The sequence below is a fragment of the Penaeus vannamei genome, chromosome 17 (genome assembly GCF_042767895.1).
Source record: "Penaeus vannamei isolate JL-2024 chromosome 17, ASM4276789v1, whole genome shotgun sequence".
Classification (NCBI taxonomy): Eukaryota; Metazoa; Arthropoda; class Malacostraca; order Decapoda; family Penaeidae; genus Penaeus; species Penaeus vannamei.
In genome coordinates this window covers 716,229-726,228 of record NC_091565.1, presented here as the reverse complement: position 1 = coordinate 726,228, position 10,000 = coordinate 716,229, and the positions used below count along the sequence as shown (strand labels likewise).

At 49.2% G+C, this 10,000-nt stretch overlaps 1 protein-coding gene across 1 annotated transcript in view; it reads left to right on the top strand.

Annotated features, from left to right (window-relative positions):
• The first annotated feature begins 4,192 nt into the window (after positions 1–4,192).
• LOC113822408 (influenza virus NS1A-binding protein homolog B-like) overlaps positions 4,193–10,000 on the top strand; it is a 26,550-nt gene continuing 20,742 nt past the window's right edge. Inside the window, exon 1 of the mRNA XM_027374942.2 lies at positions 4,193–4,640. The gene's annotated coding sequence lies outside the window, so the exon portion shown is untranslated. The remainder of the gene's footprint in view (positions 4,641–10,000) is intronic.

The window sequence follows — 10,000 nt, the reverse complement described above, 5'->3', positions numbered from 1 at the left end:
GTGTGTGTGTCTGTGTGTGTGTGTGTGTCTGTGTGTGTGTGTGTGTGTGTGTGTGTGTCTGTGTGTGCGTGTGTCTGTGTGTGTATGTGCGTGTGTATGTGTGTGTGTATCTGTGTGTGTGTGTGTTCGGGTGGGTGGGTGTGAGTGTACACGTATTTCTTTCGATCGAAAAATCATACGTATTCTGAATAGCATATAACGTACTCCTTGCAGGTGTCTCGTATATCTGTGTCACACATGTGAGAGAAAAAGCGAACAGCTGTACAAAAGACTTATAATCACACACACACTCACACATATGTGTTTATGTATATATAAATATGTATGTCTTTGTGTGTGTGTGTGCGTGTGAAAGAGAGAGAGAGAGAGAGAGAGAGAGAGAGAGAGAGAGAGAGAGAGAGAGAGAGAGAGAGAGAGAGGGAAGGAGAGAGGGAAGGAGAGAGAGAGTTAAAAGAGAGAGATAGTGAGATAGTGAGAGAGAGAGAGGGGGGGAGGGAAGGAGAGAGAGAGAGAAAGAGAAAGAGAGCGAGAGAGCGAGAGAGAGAGAGATAGATAGTAAGAGAGAGAGAAAGAGAGTACCGTGTATGTGCGTGCGCTTATTCTCGCGTATACCATTGGCCCCTCGACGAGTGGAGAGCGAGAGCGAGTGCCGCAGATCCGTCAACAGAAATGCTTCTTCAAATGCGTTTTGTGGAATGCTCTAAGGAACCTCAAGAGATTTCTTTGGACTTGTTAGGTAACGCAATTATGTTAAACAGAACCTTTAGATTACATATTGGGTTTTGCGTCTGTTAGTGTGAGTATGAATTTATGGGTTTGCTTAGTCACTGGTCACAAGGGCCCCAGAAAAGATGATTATTTAAAAGGATATTCATATCGGTAGAGAGAAAAAGGTCACTATTGGAAAAAGACGTCAAACTCATTGAAATGCTGTTGAGTCACTAGCCTCCAGTTTCTGGCAAATACCCCTAAAGTAATGCACAATATGCGTCATTCATTATGTGGTATATAATGAATGGAATCCCATGCGACAGGGTACTATACACACTCATACACGCATTCTCAGTGTGTGTGTATGCATATATATATAAACACACACATACATATACATATATAAATACATACACACACGCACGCACACGCACGCGCGCGCACACACACACACACACACACACACACACACACACACACACACACACACACACACACACACACACACACACACACACACATATTATATGTATATATATATATATTTATATATATATATATATATAGAGAGAGAGAGAGAGAGAGAGAGAGAGAGAAAAGAGAGTGGAGAGTTACATATTTCTGTACAATTTCTTCTATGTACACACTATACAAACGTAAATCAAAATCACAAAAAAACAAATCCCAAATCTAAAAAAAAGGGAACGAGCAAAAACCTTCGCCTCTGCCTCCATAAACCGAAAGCGAAAACACGAAATCCGAACAAAACTCGTCCCAGCGTCTAACCGCCCATTCGCCTAACCGCCCATTCGCCTAACCGCCCATTCGCCTAACCGCCCATTCGCCTAACCGCCCATTCGCCTAACCGCCCATTCGCCTAACCGCCCATTCGCCTAACCGCCCATTCGCCTAACCCCCCATTCGCCTACCTTCGCCCATTCCCCTAACCGCCCATTCGCCTAACCGCCCATTCGCCTAACCGCCCATTCGCCTAACCGCCCATTCGCCTAACCGCCCATTCGCCTAACCGCCCATTCGCCTAACCGCCCATTCGCCTAACCGCCCATTCGCCTAACCGCCCATTCGCCTAACCGCCCATTCGCCTAACCGCCCATTCGCCGAACCGCCCATTCGCCTAACCGCCCATTCGCCGCCCGTCCCCCTCCGCCGTGACGGGGCCAAACAGCTGATGTTTCTTTTCCCTTCGCTAAGCTAGGTCAGCTTGGGTTATAAGGTAATACGGTGTTTGTTCTCGTCTGAGGAGAATTGGCGTCATATTTAAGCAGAACAGCTGTTGAGCAGCGGCCGCGGTGATGAAGGCTGACAAAGACAAAGACACTTAAAATATTTCTGGCGAAAATGATGAACAATTACAGCAAAGACAAAGATAACAGTCGTATTGTAGATAAGAATGATTACAAAGCCGATGAACCCAATGACGATAAAATTGATAAGAAACATCAATATTGTCAAAAATAGAATAATTCTTCTGGCGAATACAATGGCGTTTGCATCCTATGAAAAGCACAGATCATGATGATGTATATCACACTGATATACCGACACATTTAATCCATAATGGTTAAGGAATCAATACAGTATATCAATCTGTACCATAATTACGTCTGTGTTCATTAGTAGTGGACTAGATTCTGTACCATGGAATAATGGCCACTTTCATTACCATTATCATGATTATTACTAGTATTATTGCATGAGTATTGGTAAGAAAACAGCAACCAACGTCGAAGTGAGCATTGCTGATCGTCGTATAAAAATTCCATCATATAAAGAATAGTGATAAAGATCTTAGCGCGAAGTGAGACAAAGAACAACAGGCAGGGACCGCGATAACCACACGTCCAAGATGTAGGCCTATCTGATATCTTTCAAGCACGTGGGTCTGAATAACATTTTAAAAATCGGTCAAAAGCAAGGAAACGGAAGCAGCGATCAAAGTGAAAACTAGCACTAAAACAGGAGAAAAGGCTGGCTATGAGAAGAGATGATTTAGCTCTTCGTTGTCCAGGGAAGGACGGCGGAGTCAGCTAAAAAGTTAATTCGATTCCGGGCCTCCATTTCGTGAGGAGGAGGTGCTGGTGGGGCAGAGAGGGGCGCGGGTGAGCGACCTCGTTCGGGGCGGCCGAAACAGGTGCGGGGTTGAGGAAGGACCGAGTGCTGCGTGAGCGTGCGCGCAAGCACCTCCGTGGACACCTGGCACGGTCCGCGGTACAACTTGCATGATCCCAATTTATGCGGAAAAGAAATGGTTATGCGTAAATAGGTATAGGAATCTATTTCATTCGCTCACGAAGTGTCTTTTGTTCTCTTTCCCTCGGTAGCCTGATGTTCGTTCGCGAGGCTCGGTCCCGGCGCGGCGATGACTGCTCCTTGCCGTTGACCCTTGATGCTCGGCCGGCGCTTCCCCTCGCCTCTCCCCGCGGCGTCGCGAAGTGGCCCAAATATCCCTTGTCCAAGCCTGTCCCCGCGGCAGGCAAGGCGGGTCTTAGTCTCGCCTGTAACAATCAAAATAATCCATTAGTCGGCGTGAGTGCCGACTCCGGCGCGACCCGGCGCTTGTGCCCCTCTTGAGCGCAGCCTCCGACGCAGGTGCCGATGTTTATTTCATCAGCGATGCGGCCGCCTCTCCCATTCATTTTCTGCTCCCGCTTCTGTAATTCCACGATTCGGCGAATGCCAGCATCTGACTCGAGGACGTGTTTGCCGGAAAGAAAGAATAGAGAACATGTGAAATAAACAGGCATTTATACAAGCAACGAAATTACTTCACAGCTGTGCGTTGCACATTCGGTTCTCCATTTGCGCCAGTAACGGCGTAAGCCACTGCCCCTGAAATTCGATCATACGTTACTTCAGCCTCGGTTTGAGACTGACCGTTGAGAAAAATTAGATATAATAAATGAAGAATTGTCTCCGGGATTCTCCGAAGCAAAAGGAATGAGGTGACAGGGCCAGGTGAGGATCTCATGCAGACAGGCCACCTGCAGGTCCGTACCTCCGCCAGCACCCCTGGCCGCGTCTGCTCGCCCATGTGGCATGCGTGCTGGAACCTGCCGCCCGTATTGATCGCTTGCTGCTCCCGTATCCAGAATTGTCTGGTTCTGTCCCCTGGCCGCATTACACTCTCTCCCATATACCTCCATACCTCCGTCTCTGACCGTTCTGAGGCGCTGCTCTTGGCACCGGACGCTTGCATTCCCGCCCGCTCGCCAAGCTGCCTCCGTCAGGACGCTCGAAAAGACGAGGTCGGAGTCACATGCTTCGCGGGACCAACGTGCAAGTGGGGAAGACGGCGAACTTGCCAGCAAGAACTTTGTTTCTCCCAGCCAGCCAGTTCGTCAGCCAGTCCCCGTTGCCTCCCCCACCACACTAGCGAGCGCGCCCCCCTCGCCGTCAGCCCCTTCCCTCCCGTCAGCCAGCCAGCCAGCCCAGGGACCGCTACCTCGCCCCTCGCTGCCTCAGTCGCTCCACGTGTGTCGCGCAGAGAAGAGGTCGTCTCTCTCGCTCGCGGACGTCTTGACGGTCGACGCGCTGTTGAGCCACGACTCCCGGACTCGCTCGTTCCCGCCGCCCGGCTACGCACCGAGCTGCCGCCCCCGTGTCGAAGGCGCCGTCGGTCTCATCTCGCCGCCCGGAGGAGGTGAACGAGACGAGAGCTTGCCCCGCCATACGCGTTGACAGGCGTGCCCTCGCCTCGCTCCCACCGGCAACCGAAGAATCCTGGAGGGCCACTTCATCCCCAGGCTGGCGCATTTCGTTTTTCGCCTTTTGAACAATATGGACGTTTTTCCCGTGGTTCTCTAGCAGGAGCTGTAGCAGCGGCCACCACCCCGGTCCCTCTCGCTTCCCCAGGCCAGACGCGCCAGCACTCGAGACCACGTTAACCTCTGACGACTTTAGCACACTTGGTAAGTCGACTTGCCGTCGCTGTCATTTGCTGTCTACTCTGCAATTCACATAAATATATACGTATTTAATGGAGCCATGTCAAGATCGATACACATGTACGCACGCGCACGCGCGCATTTACTGGCGCGCGCGCGCGAGGCGAAAGTATGATGTATGTGTAAGCATACTGATACATGTATACTTACACACATGCACGCATACATACATACGTGTGTATGTGTACATGTAGATTGTTCGTACATCAAAAAAATAATCGCGAAGTCCGTCCGTTTTGATGTAAATAGATGAGTCTGTTCCCTCATGCGTTCGAATGCATGTAGCACGGAGAGGAAGGTCGCTGACAATGCACGCTGCCCCCCCCCCCCCCCCCACGCCGGCCCAGGTGCGGCCGCGGCGTCAGCGCTCGCCCGGCCGCGGCGACGGGGAAACAAGCACGGCTGGCGCTTCTGGGGGAGCCAAATCTCTCTGGGCTCAAGTGATCCATTGCCAGGCGGTCGGAGGCTGGTCTTTGGGGCCTCGACGTGGGGCGGACTGGCCAGGGGGGGGGGGGGTACGCCGCGGAAAATCATTCTAAATATATATGCATATATATGTATGTGTGTGTGTGTGTGCTCGCGCGCCTTTGTGTGTACATATACATGCATGCATACGTATGTATATGTGTGTCTGTGTATGTACGCACACGCGCGCGCACACACACACACACACACGCACACGCGCATACACACGCACACACACTGCGTGTATGTGTGTGTACGCATGCATTTATGTACGTATATACATATATGTGTGTGTGTGTGATATATGTATGTATGTATATATTTGTGTGTGTGTGTGTGTGTATGTGTGTGTGTGTATATGTGTGTGTGTGTGTATATGTGTGTGTGTGTGTATATGTGTGTGTGTGTATGTGTGTGTGTGTATATGTATGTGTGTGTGTGTGTATATGTCTGTGTGTATATATATATATGTGTATATATATATATATGTGTATATATATATATATGTGTGTGTGTGTGTGTGTGTGTGTGTTATATATATATATATATATATATATATATATATATATATATATATATATATATATATATATATATATATATATTGTGTGTGTGTGTCTCTATACATACATGTGTGTGTGTTTCTAAGCACCTTCGTGTGCTTAGCTACACAATAAATTTCCTTCTTCTGTCACAGGGAACAAAACACCACGCTTCTGCTGTTCACGATAGCTTTGTTCATGTGCCCGGGGGGGGGGGGGTGCAGAAAACAAGAACTTGTGCCGAGTGCCATGAATTGTCTGAGGATTCCTAGCCACTGCCACTTATTTTTGTTTTTTCGAAATGCATCCGTTATTAGCTCTTCCATCACGGGGTGGGGTGGGGAAGAGGTCTTCGCGGAGGCAAGCAGTCGGTTTATTAGCGTCTTTTTTCGTCTTTTAATAAAGAGTCGTGGCCATTGTTCCCGGGTTAGGAGCTCCGGGAGGGAGACGTCTGCCAAGTCAAGGGCTGTCGCAAGCAGGTCAGGTTTAACAGACAATTCGCATAATGCAAGTGGCTTTGATTCCGCCCTTTATCTGTTGATATGATTGGTGGAGGGGAGAGAGACAGAGACGGAAATAGAGGGAGAGAGATCTATATATCTATAGCTATCTATCTATCTATCTATGTATATATATATATATGTGTGTGTGTGTGTGTGTGTGTGTGTGTGTGTGTGTGTGTGTGTGTGTGTGTATTTATATATATACATATATATATAGAGAGAGAGACAGATAGACAGACTGACTGACTGAGAGACAGAGAGACAGAGACAAAAACATAGAGAGAGGGGGGGCCTCGTGATGAGGGTGATTGCTGGACATGGATTTCAGCCATTTTGGCACTCCCACCACGCGCTCGCAGGCTTTGTGAAATCGCCTAAACGCTCGAAAGTGCAAGAGAAACGCGCTGGCCGAGAGCAGGACCGGAAAGCAGCGCGATGTGTTGAGTTTCCCGACTCGCCTTTCACAACATTCCTACTCGGCGCGGCGTCAGAGCTCTGCCTCCAGTAACAAACTGGTGCTTAGTAACACCGGGGAGACTTGATATGTTAGGGGTCACGGCGGAGAGGCACGCGCGCGCGCGCGCAGACATGCACCCTTCTTCGATTACCACACCCTGATACCCTGAGTGAATCACTCCCCCCACCCATCCCCCCCCTGGGCCTCCCACTCGCCTGTACCCACACGTGAATCACGATTTTGCAACACGCAGCACGCCTGACGCTCTCCCTCTCCCTCCCTCCCCCTCTCTCCCTCTCCCTCTCCCTCTCCCTCGCCCTCTCCCTCTCCCTCTCCCTCTCCCTCTCCCAACATACTGTTAAATCTCATGGGTTTTACGGCAGCGAGATGGATCAGCCGACGCTTCCACCAGCGAGACGACGAGTACCTGTAGTAAATCGGCCCGGCTGTCGCGATCGCCCTGCACTCGCTCGAGGGGCGCCGCCGAGACAAAGCGCCCTCGAGACGGCTTCTCTCGGGCGGAATCGCAGCGCCCTGCCTCGTCTTTTAGTCACAGAATGGCCTTATCACTTGAGGGGATTAACGACCTTAATATTTCTCGCCTCTCTCGTCTCAGAGGGCCGAGAGCCACGTGTCTGGCCGCCTGTCAGATACGTCTCCCCTCTTGCCCCCTCACCCCGTGTCTCTCCCCTCTCCCCTCAGGTGGCTTACCCCCTCCCCCTCCTCCCCTTTTGCCTCTCCCTCGTGAACCCTCCTCTTTTCCCCCCTCTTCCTTCTCCCTCGCAAAACCCCTTACACTTCCCTCTCTCTCTCCCTCTGAACTCTCTTTTTACCCCTCCACTTTTCCCCTCTCTTCCCCTCTTCAGCTCCCTCTACTTCCCCGTCTTTCCCTCTGTCTCACCATCCTTCCTTCCGTCTCTCCTCCCCTCTTCCTTTTCTCTGTCTCTCCCTCCCCCCTCTTCCTTCTGTCTCTCCTCTCCCTTCCTCTCTCCCCCTCTTCTCCTCTGTCACCCCTCTCCCTCCTCCCTCTTCCCTCTCCCCCTCTCTTCTTTCTGTCACCCCTTCCCCCCTCTTCTCTCTGTCACCCCCCCTCCCTCCCCTCTTCCCTCACCCCCCGCACACCCCCTCCCCCCTCCCCCTCCCTCCCCCCCTTCATCCTAGTGCCAAGTATGTTGTTTGTTGTTTTGTCAGATCGCCCGAGGCTCTGCTGATAGTTGTTCCAAGGGTCCAGCAGTTCCCACGTTGGATAGATACCTTATCTCTGATTTGCCACTTTGACGTCACGCTTTTATCTCCAAAACATCTTCAAAGTCCACATGCACTAGTCTGTCTCCCTCGGTATGTTGTTGGGGTATTGTGCAGGGAATTGTTCATTGGTTGTGGCGACGGGATGGGAGGCTGGTGTAAGAATATGGGTACTCGATTTAGCAATAGGGATCTGGTGTTCCATTCGTAAGGCTGTGAGAATCATTTTTGTTGCACAGACGGGACAGCACGCTCTCTCTCTCTCTCTCTCTCTCTCTCTCTCTCTCTCTCCTCTCTCTCTCTCTCTCTCTCTCTCTCTCTCTCTTTCTCTTTCTCTTTCTCTTTCTCTTTCTCTTTCTCTTTCTCTTTCTCTTTCTCTTTCTCTTTCTCTTTCTCTCTCTCTCTCTCTCTCTCTCTCTCTCTCTCTCTCTCTTTCCCTTTCCCTTTCCCTCACTTTCTCTGTCTCTCTCTCTCACTCTCTCTTTCTCCCTCTCTCGCTCTCGCTCTCTCTGTTTCCCTCTGTATATATGTATGTAGAGAGACAGACTGAGAGATGGATAGATGGACAGATTGATAGAGATAGATAGATAAATAAACAAAGATAAACAGATAAACAGATAGATGGACAGATAGACGGACAGAAATATAGACAAAAATAAAAAACAGTCTAATGTGTTGTTTGCATTCGTGTGCGCGTGAATATTTAAAACGTTAATTTCTCTTAATATATTCAGATTTGACTCAAAACTTTAAAGCATTAACTTTTAACAACTTCAGATTTGACTTAAAAGATCTCTTGTGAAATGTAAACGTATGCTAGTGACCGTGCCAGTGAACGTCAGAACAGGCGAGAATGCGGCATTCTAACCTAACACTCCCACCCTTATGACACGTAGACAAAACGCTTCTGTTCTATTCATAGACAACAAATGCTACTTTTACTTCCCTTTTCCCGCGTGAATTTTCTAGTATTTTTTCCTGTTGTCTTTTTTTTTCGTTGCTGTTCCTTCTAATTTTTATTTTCTCGTCTGTTGCGCTGGTTAAGGTAACTCCCTGAACCGTAGTTGTACTAAGCGGTCTAAAAATAATAAAAACCGGACGCACAGCGGAAACACAAGTGATAAAGGGAGTGTTGCCATATGGCTGGCTCTGCTTTCGTGTATGCAGGAGGGAGAAGGAGAGAGGAGAGGGAGAAAGTGTAAATAAAGAGCGATAAAGGGAGGGACGACGTGGAAGGGAGAGAAGGAGGGAGAGGGAGAAAGTGTAAAAGTATAAGGAGAGAGGGAGAGGGGAGATGGAGAAAGTGTAAGGAGAGAGGGAGGGCGTGGGAAGGAGAGAAGGAGGGAGGAAGGGAAGAAAAGGGGATACGGAGAAATTGTAAGGAGAGAGGGATAGAGGGAGGGAGCAAGTGTGAAAGAGAGAGGGAGATAGGGACAGATGAGGAAGAAGGCAGAAGACGAACAGACAGCCAGAGAGAGAGTAAAAACAAGAGATGAATAGATAGGAAGACGATAAACGGATAACCAGAGAGTATCCCCAGAAAGCGAGAGAGGAAGAGAAGCAGAGAGTGATAACGCGTTTCCTGTAGGCAGTCTCCGAGGGCTGAACGTGAGCTCAAGCAACAATACGTGGCTATTTTGGTATCATTATTTAGGTTCGTTGTTCATTTCGCTCTCCGCGCAATGTCACGCTGTTGCTCGGGGCGGGATGCGGGGATGAGGTCACGTCTCGTTGTTCACTCGTAAAAAGGGACATGATTTGTATTTCCTTTATACGAAAATAATGCGAATTCGCCTCTATTTCCTTTATACGAAAATAATGCGAATTCGCCTCTATTTCCTTTATACGAAAATAATGCGAATTCGCCTCTATTTCCTTTATACGAAAATAATGCGAATTCGCCTCGACATGACTCGGGGTTGAAACTACTTGAGACCGAATGATGTCTGTACCAGGATTTGGTCCAGCGTTTGGCACCTGGATTCTGATTTTGAGACTATTTTTCCTCGATATGAAGATCTGGACGCGTTAGGTAGCTTTGGACACGAAGGAAATGGCTTGAGCTGCGCGAAGTCAACAATGACTGGCGTCTCCACTTGCAACTTGCAACGT